The sequence below is a fragment of the Periplaneta americana genome, chromosome 4 (assembly GCF_040183065.1).
Source record: "Periplaneta americana isolate PAMFEO1 chromosome 4, P.americana_PAMFEO1_priV1, whole genome shotgun sequence".
Lineage (NCBI taxonomy): Eukaryota > Metazoa > Arthropoda > Insecta > Blattodea > Blattidae > Periplaneta > Periplaneta americana.
In genome coordinates, this window is record NC_091120.1 from 71,755,772 (window position 1) to 71,775,870 (window position 20,099).

Consider the following 20,099-nt stretch of genomic DNA (forward strand, 5'->3'; position numbering starts at 1 on the left):
AAAATTCTTAATCAGTAATCCAATACTTTTCATATATGAAAACTAGTAAATAATCATGGCTGTACACTAGGCCTATGTAGTAAAAATAAAGATATTCATTCGTGTGATCAATTGGAATATGCTGGTAATGTCATTGCAATAGGGTACTGTGATAACTGATAATATAGGGTTTCTTCGTCATGGAACTGACATAGCAGCTCTCTCTCTCTCGCTGTCTTTCTCTCTCCCTCTTTCAGCCTTTCTCCGCTCCTCCTACTTTTATTCTTTCGCTTATTTCAAACACGATGAGTCGCCTCCTTCTCCATCAGATCAGAGAAATTACTCTCACCGAACCGACGTAACCTCAATTATTCCAGTGCGAGTGGTACGGAAAATACAACAGCTTTGGTCCTCAGATGCGCGCGGAGATTTCGACGAGTGGTTACATGTGCAACTTCAAATGAGATTTGAGCAGGCGGCCTAACGGTGAGTTCCAAGTACAATTTCATGGTAATCGGAATTCTGATTAAGGTTATTGTGTTCGTGCATTACTATATTCGAATTGCAATGATCCTAGAATAGGCTATTGGGGAAACAGAAATAACACAAAACAAAACGGCCCATTTAATGAATCGAAACTAATATCAACAGTACCATTATACGTTCTGATAGTTTATTGGTAATTTAATTGAGCTCCAGGGTATATGTACGTGAACGACCACAAATATTATCAGAAATTGTAGGCTCTAAATTTTTAAAATTTTATAAGAAAATGAACTCACAATTGAACAAAAGTTACAAAGTAACCGCAACAAGACTTATTAGAACTTAAATATCTGATAAAAGTATAAAAAAGGTTACTGATAATATTTTTCAAACCAGTTTTATCCGAGTATGAAACGAAAAGAAAAAAAAAACTCTGCAGTTACATCATTTGGTAACCATAACATTGTTATGGTCTCTCTAGCATCTTTAATATTTTTACTGCATGTAATAAACACTTATTTCTGAAAAGGAGTCTACTCTCAGATATGTAGAGTTGTTTACTTTATTACAATTAATTGTTTGCTTGTCCTATATAAAATATATTAAAATTTACATATTGTTTTGTGACCTAATTCTTCTATTTTCAAAGAAATGGGCATTATTATAGTCTGCCTTTTGCATAAATGCATGTGAAATCAGTGTACAAAATTTCATAATTCTATCTCTAATGGCTGTGGAGTTATGAAATAATATGTGTGAAATTTTCAAATTTTGGAAAATTTAATTTGAAGTAAAAAGTGAATTCTACAAAATATTATTAGTTACCTTTTTATGCTTTTATTAGATATTTATGTTCTAATAAGTCTTGTTGTGGTACCTTGTAATTTTTGTCCAATCGTGAGTTCATTTCCTTATAAAATTTTAGAAATTTAGAGCCTGCATTTTCTGATAATATTCGTGGTCGTTGACGTACATATAGGCTACCCTTAACGGAGCTTCTAGCTATGATAATTATTTCGAGATCGCATTCCAAAATTAATTATCATATCACAACAGACATGAAGCTACCGGCGTAGCACAGGCTACCAGGAGCATTTTTCTGCCGAATCGGAGGTGTGCTAGATACTCGCCAAGGTTGAATACAAGTTCTTCTATCTTTTTTTTTTTTTTTTTTTTTTTTTTTTTTTTTTTTTTTTTTTTTTTTTCCCAACTGTAACGTAAATGTCAGGTAATTACATAGCGAATCCTCGGACTCATCTCGCTGTAACCAATTGCAACGCTGATAGTTTATATAGTGTCGTTAAGTAACTACTAAAAACGAATAGGAATTTCAAAGCAAAATTCAATTAACTTACGTGATGATGGTGTTTACGAAGTTTGATGCGTTACTTAATACTTACATTAAAACATTAAAAAAAAAAATCAGACAGACTAAAACTTTCATTTGATTTAGTTTATTTAACTCATGTTACAGTATAACTCTATCAAGCTAAAGGCTGGTTCACGATAAACCGGGAACGGAAACGAGAACGAGAACAGAAATATTGATAAAATAACTGTATTTAAATGTAAGCATTCACAATTAAGTACTGTGAATGTTCACATTTAAATACATTTATTTTAACATTATTTCCGTTCTCGTTCTCGTTTCCGTTCTCGATTTATTATGAACCGACCTTAACTCTCGAAACGTGACATTATCTTCCGTCAGAAGAATTTGTACATCATCTTCACTATGTATCAAGCTACCAGTCACGTTCTTTGTAATTTTATATTGAACATTTTACATTTTAACTATATTTATATTGTTGTACATACTCTACATATTACTTACTGATTTCAAAACAAACCATATATTTATCTTGATCAATTTTACTTGTTATTATAGATCTGTACATGACATCATAATGCCGAAAACGTTAATCTCTTAATAAATGTACTATAGCACTCAAAACTACATTGTACTTAGATAAGCAAATAGACAGTCATATAATATACAGGGTGAATTTTCTCATCTGCGGATTGGTAACTAGGCAAATCTGCATTTTTACAGACGATGCGAAATGCAGGTTCTCACATCGCATTCGCTAGCCCGTCCGATAAGGGTACGTTGTTGACCTGTGTTAATGTGCTGTGATAGTGCAATGGTTAACACGCTGGATTGTCCGGGTTCAAATAACGGCTTTGGATACATACTTTTTTGTCATAATCTATCTGTGTTTCGAGATCGTTCTAAAAAGCATGTTTTCTGTCCGAATGCGTAGAACATTGTAGACATTGAATTTGCCTATAAATAGGTGGTTCCAGCCGCTCGTGCTCAGTGCGGTACGTAGCAGTCATTTCGACCGAAAGTTATACGACGCAGGGGACTGTATTTACGATATAGTCTGTAAACGCCGGTATTGCATAACTTATCAGTCCGCAGGATGAGAAGATTCACCCGGTATATATATATATATTTATAAATTGTTTCCGCTTATCGGCCAACTACTAAGATGATTATGAAAAAAACATTCATAATGTTCAAGTAGATTATCAAACATGTTTCCAAGTAGAGGTTGCTGTAATTGGTGGAAAAAAGCCGCTATATTTTTCCATATTTTTATAATTATTACAGTCAGTGGATTCTCCATGAATATGGACTCCTTTAACATATCCCATAGGCCTACGTATGGATGGTGTAATGTCAGGTGAATGCGATGGATAAGGAATATGTGTTCGACGGGAAATTATGCATTTTCCAGAGAGTTCCAGAACCAAAGCGAAAGTATTTGTGGTCATGCCAACAACTTGTATCATAACCAGGCTGCGGTCTAGGGCCACCGATTCGCGAAATTAAAGTTTGGAAAGCACGGACTATACATGACGTCATGACCGATGGGGTGGGATGGCACTGTGAGAGTATACAATTCGTTTCGTAAGAAATTACATTACCGCCTTTCTTATTCCGCTTGGCGTGTGTCATTGAAATCATCACATGTACTTGAGATCCTGTGAGTAAATTAGTATATTTTACTTGTTTTCATTTATTTATTTGATTATTTGTATTGTGTTATTATTAATTTCTCTGTTTTATAATTCACACTACTGAGGAACATGTCGAAAATTAAGAGCACCAAGCGTTCCCTTCAGAACGAACTTATAGAGAAGTTCGGAAAGGAATATTATCTTATTAAAGGGGAAAAAAAAAAAAAAAAAAAAAAAAAAAAAAAAAAAAAAAAAAAAAAAAACACTGAATTTTGGAAATTGTTAAAACTGTATAAGAAAGATAGAATTCGATTCTTTCAAAAGCAGTGCAATAGCAAAAGGTACATGGAAAATATTTAATTATATAGTCAAAACGGCCTTCAACATAAAAAATCAGACATAAAACACGAAAAAGAATTTAATCGAGATTTCTGTATAATTTTGGTACAAGCCAAAACATCCCTTTCAACAATATTTCAAACCGTTTCTTTTTAAAAAGTTTTCTTTTGATACGTTGCGAATGTACCTTGTAATTCGGTGCATTGAATTTTGAAGAAATGTATTTTATGTAAGTGCTGCATATTTTTTCTTTTCTGCTCACGTACAAATGATTATTATATATTGTTAAAACTTGTACAGTATAATGTAAATTGAAACATGTAATGTTAGACAATTATTTGTTGTACTATAAATGCACTGTATATATTATATTTGTAAACTTGAACACTTATTTTGTGTCCTACTGTGACTGAATGTTTACATGTTGAGGCAAGGAGTAATTGCACTCTCACTCTTCCATTCCCCTCGATCTACACAACATAGTGGTCAGTGCGTTCGTAACTTAAGGCGTTTCGGTAGCCTGCGTCGCAGTCTGCTCATAACAGTTTTACTCGGTGACAGCTTACGAAACATTTCACGAAAGCCAACTGGAATGTGTTTTAAACTAGAACTATTTGCACATCGAAGTCCATGTTAACGGAAATAATACTCAAAAATAAAGACTCTTTCCTCTGTTGTGAGAATCATAATATTGCAGCACTAAGACAAGCACTGAATCTAAAATATGACTAAATATTCTTGGAAATAAATTACTTTGTTAATAGGCAAACATGCGCAGTACCGAGCGATAATTTCAGTAGGTCTACTGCTGTTTTTGCTCATGCTGTAAGATAATTGGTGTAAGTTATTACTTTATTATTCCTCATAAATTTTACAACTGTTTCCTTGTAATTATCACCATTCATTTTCATGTTGTAAATTACGATTAATCCTTAGTCATACCCCTGCGGTCGTTGCGTAATCTAGACCAGGAATATCAAGCGCGGGCATATCATACCCTCTGATCTGAAGGGAGTCCACAGACGTTCCTCTTACAGAATTGCATGCAGGCATAAGCTTAAAAGAGATTCTAAGTTACTGTTACACCTCGTTTAAAGTCTAAAAATGCCCGCGCTTGACATACCTGGTCTACAGTCTATATCAGTGGTCATCAGCACTCGCTGAAATGGGTAAAGGGTAAAGAGTGTATCGTAATATGCACCGTCGTGCAGAAGAGAGAGGCAGAAAGCATACCCGTCAGCAGCCACGCCAGTGCATCTCTTATCCGCGGATAAGAGACGCTAGCCCGAGGGTGCTCTGTGCTCATGACCGCTGGTGTAGACCAACTTGTCAAACAGGCTGTCCAGGTTCGAGCTCCGGTGAAGTCTGAAGTTTTTATTTAAAAATCCATAGTGGCATTCGTGGCAGACTAGTCGCAATTACAGTTTTTATCGGGATATTCCCGTTTCTCCGATATAGACATCTCCATTCCATTGTCATATTCATAGATTCTCCAATCACTAGTCGAAGGCGTGTATAGGAGGCTAGTCTAGGGACATGTGTTATCTGTACATATCCTAGATATACAGGGTGATCCATTTGGGTATGGATAAAATAAAAACACCGTAAAACATTTACTACTGAACGTTATTTGTTGAAACTTTGTGCAAACAACACTGAAAGATGGGAGATTCCTCAGAGCTCAACATGACCCCCATTGAGACCCTGCACAACTCATAACGGTGATGCAATTCAGTCCATGTCCGTTGTAACATAAGAGGGATGATTTGTGGAAAAGCTTGAGTAATTTTTACTCTCAGATCATAAATGTTTCTGGGTTTCTGTGTATTGACAATGTCTTTAACAAAGCCTTACACGAAGAAGTCAGGAGGGGTTAGATCTGGGAGTTTGGGGTCCAAACCAAGAGATAGCTGCTTCTCGTACTGAGTTTCGCCTGCGACCTCCTGTATTTTTTTTAACACAGAACCTGTTTCTACAAATGTTCGATACCACAACATTATGGAGTCGTATTTAAGTACATTACCCACACCATACTCAGTCGAAATTCCCTTTGAACTCTTTTAACACTCTCAAATTTAGCATACCAAAGAACACATTGTGGCCGCTGTTGATTTGTAGTAGTCATTTTATTCATCTACGATTTTCATTTGTCCTTTCAGATTGTGCATTGTTGATTGTCATATATGAAAACTCTCATCTTTTAATCATAATATAACCAGCAAGAAATTTTCCCTACTATGACAATAGCTTTATAATAATAAATTAATATTATCCATGCCCAAACGGATCAGACTGTACAATAAGTCGTCTGGTGTGGGCTAGTATAATTTTCCAGCAAAGATCAAAGTTCTAGATTACAGAAGATTTTCTTCATGTAAATGAAGTCAAATCAATGCTCAGATCTGCAGTATAGAAACAATGTTTTCTTTGCTTGATGATTCTATATCCCAAATCCCGCCATGCTTTATTGCGTAATAACTTTTTCCTAGAAATCTGATAAAATAAATAAACACCTTGGCCTCTTTTGGGTAAAATAATCGCACGTAACTTTTTAAAAATTATCGCTGTAGTATGGTAGCCGAAATACTATCAGTAAAGTGTGATTCTTGTTGCCCATTGTGTTATCATTACGTGTATTTCATTGTATGGAACTGTCATTCATTTATCAACATTCATATAGACCAGGATTTCTCAACCTTTTGAAGATTGTGAGCACCGTCCAAAAGTGATACTAACAATAAGTGAGCGAGCACCATATAATCGAATAGGCCTAGATTTAATAGGACTTTATGAATACATAAATGAAGTAAATAAATAAACAAATAAAATTTTTAAACACTCGTCAGGATTGAATTTGAATGTCACCCAGAATATTAGTGATGTCCAAGGAGAAATAGTTCTGCAGATCTGAATCAGTTAATCGTGATCGTGCTTTGTTCTTGAGGTATTTCATAAGTGAAAAAGTTTTTTTCGTATAAGTTGGTTTTCCGTAGTAGAGCCAGACACTTGAAAGAAACACTCCGCATTATTTGGAAACTTTTTGTATCTTCTGTCACCCTTTCAAAAGACTATGAATTTCTCCTTTTAAAACAAATATTTCAGCGCTAAGAAGGACTGTAGATCTATCAATTGAAGTTCCTCACGAGCAGCCACATCATTCTCTTGAATAATCCTGATTTTTCTGATTAAGTCTACGCTGAATTGGACGGGGTTATACACAAAAAAGGGGAAGGTCTATTAGGCCGCTAAAATAGTACTGGGACATCATTTTATTATTACTAACATTTGTAATATTAACCTGGATATACGTTTGGATTAACGGTTGAGAACCCCCTTCCACGACCAGAGTTTGATGATATTGGCGTAAAATACAAACAAATCACTTTACTAGGTAGAGGAGAGAAGAAAAGTAGTTCATCCATTTACGTAAACTAGAAAATATCACGATTTTGAGTTCGATAATTTTCATTATGTTTTTTTTTAATCAAAATACAGTACAGTATTAACAATAAGTATTTTACTCACGAACTTAACTATCCATGCGGTCGTATTCATTATGCGGTGTATATACAGCACATTAGCGTACAATATAGAGAGTGATGTTAAATTGAAAAATAACCATAATATGGATATTTAAACGCATTTTTTTAATAGTGGCCGTTCATTTCGATAGAAGCTTCAGCTCTGTTGTGCATATTATCGCACTGTCGACTATTGTACCTAATTCCAATTATATCAGTTTCGTCCTTCGTACTAGCCACTCGTGTCGAAACAATTCTGTACCTACTCTATAAAAGAGTACCTTACGTATTGTAAATTCAATCTTCACTTTTGCCCGACCCGAAAAGATAAAATTACTCAGACATGCTATCTACTGTTCGTCCGAGTGGTTATGTCGCAGAAAGGGGGGAAATCACGTGACAGTTAATTTACTTAACGAGGCGCTTTTATTCAAGTTATTTTAAACAGTTATATAATATTACGTAGACTCCAATTTCTAACAGAAATTAATGTTTTCAGAAAAGAGCTAAGATAGCCCAGTCACTAGTCTTTACAGAGGAGCGAGCAGAAGCGGGTGGGGGAAACTGGGATGTGACGTAAGCAAACGGACGCACAGTATCTGTATGAAATATTGAAAACTCTTTCGTTACTAGATAACGCTACCATATTTCTGGACGTACTATACTCACTCACTCAGTACTGTTTACTGTGATCGTAAGGCGACTTTGACTGCATTTGGGGTCTTGGTTCTGTGTGGAGGACGGTTGAACTACATTAGTAGAAGGGATGGGAGTGAAGTATATTAAAAAAACTCGGGTACAATAAAAATTGAAGTAAAAATAAAATGATGTCCTTGTAAAATGGATGGAGAGGAACACTATCTGTTCAACAAAGTTTTCCTTGAAAAAAGGACCTCAGGAGCATTCGTGCTCGCGAGTACATTTTTACTCGCATGACGAGAGCACCAACTGTCATTAAAAGTGAAAACGCCTGATTTAGACCTTGGTATATCTGGTCAAATCCCATCCAGTAATCTTTTCGAAGATATTGCTTTTCAGTTCTAATAATTCGGTTTGTATTGCTATTATTGCAACAACTCTGTTTTGTTAATTCCCAAAATATGTCTACTCCAAATTATTTTTGTATTTTTCGTTTTATTAATGACTGATTCTAATATAAACTCTTGTGAAATTTCCCTATTTTTCTACCGATTCAAAGGGGTCTATTCTCATTTCAACCGATTTCAGTCCATTTTTGTCTTTTCTATTTCAATGCACACAGCAGATAATGAACAGTTAGTGTTTTGCACACTATTATCTCACTAACTTACAGCTGTCCACGATAATAGACCATCTGAGTGATCCTAGGAGGTAGCGAGAGAAACCACTGTAGCCGAAGTAGCGAGGGGAACCAATGCTCATAAGGCTGCGCACGGGCGAGAGTTCGAATCTTTCTTTGGCTGATTGGTAAGTTTTCACAAAGACCACGTCTTTCTCCACCCGAGTATGGGCAGCCATTCTGGGATCCATGGCGAAACAAAAAATGAAGATTTCGAATACTTACTGTAGCAAGACTATAAGTCTCAGCCGAACACTAATGCTATAATAATTACATCATGAATCAATGTAACTTGTGTGACCATGCGCAATAACTCCACCTTCCATCCCTACGGGCAAGAGGGCGCCTAGGTTGCGTATAAAATAAGCCGTACCGCATGGACCTTCTCGGTAATATCTCGGTATCGAGTGAAGTTATAAACCTGTGCGACCACTCGTTTGAATTGTAATCGCGAGTTCTACAATATTAAGGCGATAATAGACACGTACGTTATACTTGAGTCAACCATAGTGAAAATTTTGTTGTTAGCTGGTATTAGTCGCGCGGATGGTAAACGACTCTATGGTCTGACCTTAATTCCATGGTCTAGAAGGAAAATCTTTAATTTGGGACTCCACTTGCTTCGACACTCTAGCTCCATCTCACTTGCCGAATACCTCCAGACGCGATGCATCTGCTGCTGAATTAGCCGTGAAGAAAAAAGTCAATAGGCTAAATATGCACATCTTTTAGACAATTATATATATCCACTTTGCTGTGCAGACCTTCGGTCCTTGGAGTCATGACGCTAAAGTTTTAGTATCTCAAATCGGCCAAATTTTGATCTCCATTACTGGTGATCGCCATTGCACTACTTATTTGCGTCAACGCTTAAATATTGGTATTCAACGCGGAAATGCAATGAGCGTTTTAGGTACTCTTCCCGAATCCAGCCCTTTGGACGAACTCTTTATTCTGTAAAATTTATTAAGTATTCTGTGTGTAAATATTTGTATTTAGTATTATGAATTAACACATCTTGTAACTTCGTAAATAGAAACAAAATAAAGCATTGAAGCCAGCACAAGTGTAATTTCTTTTACGAAACTGGGTGACGCCTGTATAGGACTATCACTGATACAATACAAGTTTTTTTTCAATGAATTTCCCAACTCTAAGGCCAATGTCATGCAATCTTATTGTGAAAATTAGGAGACTATCTCATCGAAATGCAATCAAGTTATCAATTCCATCGATCCACAATAGTGAAGTTGTGCAATGTGCATAGTGTTGTGAGATTGAGCTAAGTGGCTTTCATGTGTTGCAAGCTTAAATTAGCTTCTGTTAGTTGTGTGAGTTAATCTGTAAATTTAATTGGAATTCCGTAATGCACTATCTTACGTGCCTTTCTCTGAAAGACTATGTTAGGTTTGTCACTCTGAATAGGTAAATGTGCACTTTGTGTCTGGAGGTCGTGTGAGCGACACCCAGAATATTTACTGTGTAAATTTATTTCCATTTCCATTCCATTTCCATGTAAATTGCTTCACTATATGTCTCGTTTATAAGCATGCAACAATGACTCAAGTAAACAACCGCATAATTGTGGAGGTGTTGCCCTTTATTATCTTGCACAAAATTAGATCTTCAGGCGATGCGCTACTGACATTTCTAAAATCCACCATTTTAGAGCTAGAGTGTTGAAATTTTTACTGAATATACATATCAATATCATAATTACACATTGTAAAATTCATTATTTTCCCATAAACACTTAAAAAAAACTTATTTTTTTATTTTAGTGAAAATCCTATTTTAAAAAAGCTATGTGTTATTTTCTTTAAATCTAATTTTTTCTTAAAGGTAACACTGAATATTGTACAATGGAGTATTAGTAATGAACTACTCTAATTTTTTTATTTGTACAAAAAAATAATTTCTTTAATGTTCAGATATTAACAAAAAATTACACTGCTTTGCGTATAATTGTCCAGCTATGCTAAATACAACCAATCAAATGCTCAGTTTCACAACAGAGATATTAATGAATAAGTATGCTAAAGTTTCATCACTCTAGCTTTAACCACTGAGAAATAAAATGAATACTATCGTTGAAAACGTAGAAAATTTATTTTTTGAGATAATTAAATTTAAAGTTTTGGTTACATATAACTCGTACATTAACACAACTTGTATCAATTATATAAAAGTATACTTATAATAACGAAGATAATGGGATAAAATTTTCATAAAATCCCACATTTTTAGCGCAAAAATAAAAAAACGATGAAATTTGTCAAAATTCGACTATTTTGATAGCGCATCGTATTAAGATGTTTTGCAATGCTGCTAATATTTTTCCATTTACATTGTACAGTATGTAGGGTAAAGGTTGGTAATATTGTGATAAGTGTAATATTGTGATAGTTATTTCTGAGAATTTATTACAATTTTACTGAGCGAGAGGAAGATCGGTTTTTTGCATTAACGTATTAAGAGAATGTTCGTGGACGAGTTTCTGCACAAAACCAGTTCTCCTCTCGCTCAGTAAAATTGTAATAAATTCTAAAAGAGGACTATCACAATATTACTCGTATCACAATATTACCAACCTTTACCCTATATATACATTTCGGCCAAGATTTTACTCTTGTTCCACATATGGTTATTTGCCGCTTATTTAAAGACACTGTATCAAGTACTGTGTTATATAGCGTCAATGAAATTGGTGATAGCGAAATGGTACTTGGCGAAATAAAGCCGAAATTTGCCATAGGATTACCTAGCATTCACGTTACTCTTGGGAAAAACCTCGACAAAAATAAATCAGGTAATCATCCCAAGTGGTAATCGAATCCACTCCCGAATGCAGCTCCGAATCAGCAGTCAAACGCGCTACCGCCTTACCTACGCTGATGTGTTCTTAACTATGAATTCGTTTGTATTGGATCCTGTCCCAATAATGACATTTTTCTTTTTCACATGGTGGTGTCTCTAGTCCAAAATGTTTAATTAATTAGTACGCGTTTCCAGTGCTTGGGCTCCGGCTCCTGGGGCTCATCAGGCTACTCGTATGGGGATGGAATCTGGCTCTATCACGAACTACGGTCTGATGGCCCACCTGTCAGCGTCGGATTCATGAATGTCACTCAGGCCACCTATTGGTCTTGTCCAATCTTTACATATACAGAATGGAAGTGAAATAACACCGCAGATTTTCAGAGCTCATGTCGTATGCACTGAAAAGTGTAACAACAAACTGGTGGAAAATTCATAATTTTCTTAGAAAAAATTTGTTTCCTAAATGTTTAACACCCTGTTATTCGACAACTATTCCGAGTAGGATCGTGATTTTTCTCCACATCGATAGAAAATCTAATAAAGAATCATTTATCCCTCTCGCGTATTTCAATAGCGTGGACCATTTTTGTGTAATTTTAATTTAAAAACTATTAATTTCTATCCACTGATTGATGCGAGCAGATTGCAATGTCGTATCCAGAGAGGGAGGTGGGAGGTTGTTTACCTAGGAAGACAGACGTGAGTTCGTTGACCTCTTACATTTGTATTTCGAGAAGAAATAAGAGTGTATTAGCGGCAATGTTGCCAGACTGTTGAAACTTCAAACTTCATTTTATAATAATTAACCGTGCATTTAACTACCAAACGTAAAACAGGTTTTCTATTCATTTAAGTTTACCCTGTCGTCCCTTTAAATCTGCAAGGTTATTCCACTTCCATCCTGTATAGGGCACAAAGACAGGCAAAACTCATTCAGGCCTGCCCATAACTGTTTACCTTCGTGAGTGAGCTTACGCACGGTATCGTTCGCCTTCCGTCAACCTTTCCTCACAAGCAGACAGGCAGTGTGGTTGCACGTGACTCCCAAACACTCCTAATAGTGACCCGAAAGGACTGTTGTGTTCCGCCGACTTGCACAGACTCTGCTGCTTTCAGGTGCATGATAAATATCAACCAAGTCTCATCCAAACCCGACAGGAAGCATACAGATGTAAACAAGCTACTGAAAACTTAATTTATCGTCTTCTGAAACGTAATAAATACTAAGAAAACTATTTCTCGTCAGCATAATATGCATTAAATGCCAACAGTTATTTATAAATTACTTACACTTTCCTTTTCATCATAGTAATATAAATTTAATGCGAACCCTTCAAACATTCAGCTTCATAAATAAAACAAAAAATCTGTCCCTCTAAAGTTAAATAGCAAATCAATATTCTGAAGAGCGAAAAACTTTTTTACATTTTTCACGAGGCTTTTAATTATTGATAAGAAAAAAGTTAAAATGGAATTTTTTCCTATAATAGTTGTTGATGTTTACAATCATGATCACCAATTTATTTTCAACGTCTTTCCTTTCCTTTCCTTTCCTTTCCTTTCCTTTCCTTTCCTTTCCTTTCCTTTCCTTTCCTTTCCTTTCCTTTCCTTTCCTTTCCTCTCGCTACTCTCTTCTCATTTCCTATTTTTTTAACTAGTCACAAGTTAAGAAATATTATTTTGTTGAGTCAGATACACTTTGCAGGAAAATGAAATGTATAATATGTATCTTATTATTTTACGAAATTCTGTAGTGCAATAAATTGTAAAACTATGTTCCTTTAAGCAATAATTTTCTGCCATATTTTACCATAAAATACATATTTTTTGAAGTGGCTAAAAAGCCAATGAACTTAGATTTCAAACTAGTACCGTTTCATGATAACCAGTGTAGACTTGCTTCCCTGAATGCAAGTCACTCTACAATACGAGCACACTGGCAGGATTTCTAGGGTCCCCCCTGGACTGGGCTTACAAAACCCGGACGGAATGGGCCAGTCCTAAATTTTAACCTGCTCTTCAGCTGCGCCGGAACCCAAGCCTGACGGCAAGTAGTTACGGGCGTATTGTCTGCTTTGCCTGTGTCTGATAGGGCACACAATGGGCCAAAGCATGCTTTAAGTGTAAGGAACCGACCCGGATCCAGCCTCGAAAAGCCAAGCCAAGAACAACGGGTAAATGTAAGAAGAGAAAATTATTTGAGTGAACAGTTTATAATATGGATAGAGTAGGATGAGCATTATCCGAAAATGAATTTTAACACAGAATAAATGTGAGAAATGCATGTTATTATTCAGTTGAGAAGCTTTTGTCATCCCAAATGAAAGTGAAAATGCTTAGAAAAAAATACATGTATTTCTTTTCTTAATAAATTTAAATAATTATGTATTACTGGAATTAAATGTAATTTACACCTGGGCGATCGCAAATGTTGTACAGGCTACATATGCAAAACTATTTATCTAAATGTTTATGAAAGCAATTGCTGACCTTTTCATAATGTTCTTTACATAAGCTAGAAATGCTGTCATCTGTTCCTGGTTCAGGCGTTTCTTCTTTGTTTGATAACTTTTACCTCTTGCGACATCTATATTCAGTAATTCGCTGTACAACACCTTTAGAAATATTAGTGTCTGTGTCTGTAGCATTAAAAGATCCCACCAGTTCTCGCTTTCTGTATGCTTTAACATGCCCATAACATGATTTAACAACTTTAGTGCCGGTACTTTTATTTAACTCTTCTTTTTTACGCTTTCTATTATTCTGCTTATAAGATGCTTGTTTTTTTCCATGTAGCTTTTGAATGAGATATAGTGATGGTGTTAGATATAGTGATGGTGTTGCGTCACATCATATGAAGTTACATTCATTAGATAAAAGCCAAACATATTCAGAGTCGATCTCACTAATTTATTAACATGTTTATTTACTTAACTCAACAACTATCTAGAAACAGTTTGTGAAAGCTTGGAAAATTCTACGTTATTTCTTAGCTAATGTATATAGATACATTATCTACCATTTAGTAGAAGTGAGCGTTTAAAAGCGCTCATTCTAATAAATTTTCAAACATGCATTGTTAAAATCTACACTAGATATTACTGTATCGTATTTACAATAACAAGCTTCGATATATTTAATTCAATGCTCTTCTTTATGTACTTGTTGCACATAGGTTTTACACTTTTAACTTATAACGAGACTTCGAAGTTAAGGTCCCAGTAGGAGAGATACACGTTAACAGAGCAAAGTATTGGTTGGAGATGGAGGAACAGGGTAGGGGTTGTTTACTTTTCCCGTTTTCTATCCACTGCGCTGTCTATCTAGGTATGCTTGACGTTGAAGATTTCGTACGTAATATACAGGGACATCATTTTATTTTTACTTCAATTTTTATTGTACCTGAGCTTTTGAATGTACTTCACTCCCACCCCTTCTACTAATGAAGTTCAACCGTCCTCTACACAGATCCAAGACCGCATATACAGTCATACTAAACAGTACGTTCCAAAATTATGTTCGCGTTTTCCAGTGACGAAAGAGCTTTCAATATTGAATCATTTTCGCACAGGTACTGTCGTCCATTTGGCTACGTCGTATCCCGGTTTCCCCCACCAGCTTTTATTCGCCAGCTAGTGGCTGGGCTGTCTTAGCTCTTTTCTGAGAACATTAATTTCTGTTAGGAATTGGACGTCTACGTAATATTATACAACTGTTTAAAATAAGTTAAATAAAAGGGCCTCTTTAAGTAATTAACTGTCACGTGATTTCCTCCCTTTCTACGACCCTACTGCATAACCACTTGGACGGACAGTAGATAGTATGTCTGAGTAATTTTATTTTTTCGGATCAGGCAGAAGTGAAGATTGAATTTACAGTACGTAAGGTACTCTTTTATAGAGTAGGTACAGAAATATTTCAACATAAGTTACTAGTACGAAGGACTAAACTGGTAATTGAGAATAGGTACAATAGTCTATAGTGCGATAATATGCACATTAGAACTGAAGCCTATATCGAAATGAACGGCCACCATTTTAAAAAACGTGTTTAAATATCCATATTATGATTATTTTTCAATGTAACTTCTTTATCTATAAGCTAATATGCTATAGACAGTATAATATACACTGCATAATGAATCCTTCCACATGGACAGCTCACTTCGTGAGTAACAACACTCATTGTTAATACTGTACTGTATTTTGATAAAACAAAAACCTAATGAAAATTATCAAACTCAAAAGCGCAATATTTCCTAGTTTACGTAAATGGATGAACTACTTTTCTTCCCTCCTATATCTAGTAAAGTGATTTATTTGTATATTACGCCAGTATCACCGAACTCCTGTCGTGGAAGGAGGTAGCAAACGGCGTTGATCCAAAGGTATAGCCAGGTTAATATTAAAAATGTTAGTAAAAATAAAATGATGTCCCTGTACTTCGCACAACATAGCCCTCCGACAAATAGGGCTAACTGTTTCTGTTGCCGACAGTGGCAGCATTCCTACTACTTGCATTGTAACCGCAAAGAATTATTGGAATAATATAAAAAATGTTAGTAAAACTAAAATGATGTCCCTGTACTAGCACTGCTGACAAAAAATTGTATCGTCTTAATTATGTATTAAAAATTTATAATGTGATTTTGAAATATATAAATTATTAAGCATTTATAACGTGTATGAATTAAAATTAAAATGAAAGAGATATTAAAAATAGTTAATTTAAATTAGTATTAATATATGTGTATGTGACATTATTTTAAACAAATAAATAAATTAATTAATTAATTAAGTAATTAATTAATAGTCTTGTGATTTGGTGATACTTTATTACAATTCCTTTCATTCTGACTTTATTTTATTATCAAGTTAACCTATAAAATTTATTCCAACTTCCTACTGATATTGAATTCTTATTAAATACAATATTTCAATTATTTCAATTTTAAATGTAATATTATCTTTCTTTCTTTGTAGTAATTTATTAAGCTGTGTTCTATAATGTTCAATTTCCCCTCCGAACACTTTTTTTACTCATACGGTAGTTAGATTTATAAATATTATTTTCGAAATGTTTACTAAATATTGTCTCTTTCATAGTAGGGCCGAATATTATTTTAAGAGAAGTTTATTTCTGTTGTTTATACTACACAATTGCCGTTTCTTTTAATTACAAATGTTATATGTTCTGATAATAATGAAAATAATGAATTAAAAATTACCCTTTAAACAGTATTTTTCTGTATAACTCTTTATAGGCCTAAGAAAATGTTATATTTCTACACCTGAGAGACGTAATACGTTGTATTCTGGCAAACATAATATTTACGTTTGTCCTTCAGGCGAAAGTTTATCTATTTATTTAATTTTTGCTGGGCCTATATTGCAAAATCTCTAACCGATAAAGTGTGTGTATGATGGGAGAGGACTACCTTGCCAGTTGCTCTGTAAACACTGCTTTATCCTGTGTGCACGTAACTTCAGAGTTTATGTGCCTCAACTTCGAAGTCTACTTATAATATTGCTGAGCTATTCTTTGAACGACTTTCGCATCATCATCCCTGCGTTACACAGAAATCTATATTGTAGCTCGTAGATAGACTAAAGGCTGGTTCACAATAAACCTGAAACGGAAACAACGAGAACGAGAACGGAAATAATGTTAAATACATTTATTTTAACAATATTTCCGTTCTCGTTCTCGTTTCCTTCCCGCTTTATTGTGAACCAGCCTTTATTTCATGTCAAGAAGATCCGTTTGGGATTAATAGTTGTGATTGTAACTCACATGTTCCACATACTTCTGATTTTATATTTATGTATTGCATCTCTTTCTTTGCTTCCTTCTTAAGTATAACCCAGTGCGATAGCCTTGGCTGACTGCTGTGTCGTCAGAGCCTCGGTTCCCGGCCGGGTGCATCAGTCGTCGGAACTGGGGCGTGACCCACTGACCCGCCCATGGCGGGACCGGGCAGAGAAAGTGAACAAGTGTCAGGATCACCCGACCGACGACGGGACCTCCCGTGCATTTCTTTTGGAAAGCGCGGAACAGCACGGCTCCAAACTTTCGAATGCGGGGTTCAAACCTCACCAGACACACCCACGCTGTTAATCTCCCGTTACATGTAGTGTATTTAGGAAGTTGAGGAACACTGATTTAACTGTGATGTAGCATAATGAATCCAGTCCAAGCGAATAGAGATAATAAATTATTTCAACGAAAGACGGGAAGCAAGTCGTACACTTACTGTATAATATAATCCATTTTACTTTCTTTCTTGCCACTTGTAACGCTTGTTATGCGCAACATTCAAACAGCTTATTTCTAAATGCAATGAAAAATTGGACAGATATTTGTTTATATATGACCTTTTTACACATACTAGTCCATACTACCACCCCTAAAATATTTACTATTCCTCCTGAAACACCCTGTATAAACATATTATTTGATTTATCAACATATTTTATAGAATAAACAAAACTTCTCTAATAATAATAATAATAATAATAATAATAATAATAATAATAATAATAATAATAATAATAATTCTTTATTTATACTGGCAGAGTTAAGGCCATAGGGCCTTCTCTTACACTACCAGGTCACAAAGCATACAAGCAGTTATAATTTAACAAAAAGTAAAAAAACAGAATACTAACATATTACAAAAAAATAATAATAGCATAATAAAATCGACACTAAACGACATGAAAAATAATACAATAATATAAAAAATAAAGTAAAATACATTGGAATATAGTAAAAGCAACTCATTTAGTACAAATGGTTAATATGGAAAACGTAAGGTAGAATATAACAAAATGGAATGTAATAAAATAATAAGAAAGAAGAAAAGAAATACGAATATTAAATAAAATTCACAATAAAAAGGCTATGATAATAAATTCATCGGCTGATAAAGAGAACAAAAACGGGAAAGGAAGGAAAGAAATATATAGCCTATATTTTTACAAAACTATCGCAGAGAAAAGGGCTTATAACTGAAAGAAATCTGAATTGAAAAATTACAATTTTAATTTATTTTTGAAACTAGACAATGTCCGACAGTCTCTGATATATTGTGGTAGAGAGTTCCAGAGATGAGCTGCAGAGACCGTGAAAGATGAAGAGTAGAAGGATGTTCTGTGTTTAGGAATGGAGAGTGTGATATGGTGTTGTGAGCGAGTATCTATTTCGTGATATGAGGACAAATGTTGAAAACGAGAAGCTAAATAGCTAGGGTTAGAGGTTTGAAGAATATTGAAGAGTAAAGTGAGAGACGCTCTTTGAGACGGGCGCAGGACAGAAAATTTAGTGAAGGTGTGATACGGTCAGATCTACGGACGTTTGTAAATAAATCGAACACATGCATTATGAACACGCTGTATAATGTAGTCTGTCTGTCAGTCTCCTGTTAAGGTCAGTGTAGACAGTGTCACAATAATCAAAATGAGGCATCGAGAGCGACTGCACTAATTCTTCTTGAGAAGCAACGGAAGGAAATTTCGAATTCTTTTTAGTGCGTGAATTTTCATAAAATTTTTCTCTATAGTGTAATGAGGAAATTTCTCTCTTGGTGGGTGCATAATTTATTATTGTTCACTTTGCTCAGACTAGTGAAAAGAGAACACGTGCACTTTTACGTGTTTCCTGTGTTGGTAAGCTAACCAATACGAAAACTGTTGCATTATCATGAATTAGTTGACAAGTGCGAATAAGCCCTTACGCACTTCGGCAACCGATATGAGCGCATTATGCTGTCTCCAAATTCCGACGTAGATGAGGAATGCTCAACAATTTTCCCTGGATTCTTCTATCAGAAACAGGCTTTGCTTCCGTTCTGTAAATATACAGGGATTCTAAATTTATTTTATACCCGAAAGTCATGCTAAGAATTTTATCACCTTTGAAATGCATCGCTTTCTGTCGGATTTTAACCCGCTAAACTAAGATCTAGTGACAAGGATGTCGTCACACAGTGTTATTGCGAAATTTTGTTCGTCAGTTTACAAGCAAACACCTTTGGTCAAAATTATTGCTTACGAGAAGAAAGTTCTTTTTTCTGACGAAACTGAATCCTCAACATATTAGTATTTTTAGTAAGTTCTTTCTGTTTATGTGTATTTCATTTTCCAATTCTAAGTTTATACAGCATACATTACGTGCTCCATATACGTTTTTTTTCTCAGAAGTATTAATTCTCATTTAATGTGTTTTGCTTGTAAACCGACGTGTTCACCTGCAAATGAAGTCAGACTAGAAGAATCTACGTAGAGGTACAAACTGATTATGCGGTTGTACGACTGTGGATGACGTAAGTTCGCAGGAAACTGTGTTCATTCACTCACACTATTGTACGAGCACACGTTAATAGAAACATACCTAAATACATTCCTTCTTGTATGGAAGCAGCTCACATAAGATTTTTACGACCGTTAATGGGCTCCGCTTAATTGATCCGTCAACGTAATAACAATAATCTTGATAGGCTGGGAATTTCGAATATAACAGATGGCAGTATACGAAATCAACTCAAATGGTGAATGTACAGTACCCGGTATATTACCTATCATATTTAGCCTTATACAGGGACATCATTTTATTTTTACTAACATTTCCAATGTTAACCTGGCTATACCTTTGGATTAACGGTTGAGAAC

At 35.0% G+C, this 20,099-nt stretch overlaps 1 protein-coding gene across 3 annotated transcripts in view; it reads left to right on the forward strand.

The window, feature by feature from the left end:
- Ugt50B3 (UDP-glycosyltransferase family 50 member B3) overlaps positions 1–20,099 on the forward strand; it is a 106,508-nt gene that overhangs the window by 41,951 nt on the left and 44,458 nt on the right. Inside the window, exon 1 of one of the 3 annotated variants that reach the window (XM_069823491.1) lies at positions 310–465. The exons of the other annotated variants lie outside the window; for them this stretch is intronic. The gene's annotated coding sequence lies outside the window, so the exon portion shown is untranslated. Of the gene's footprint in view, positions 1–309; positions 466–20,099 lie in introns of those variants that run through there. 3 annotated transcript variants of the gene reach the window in all.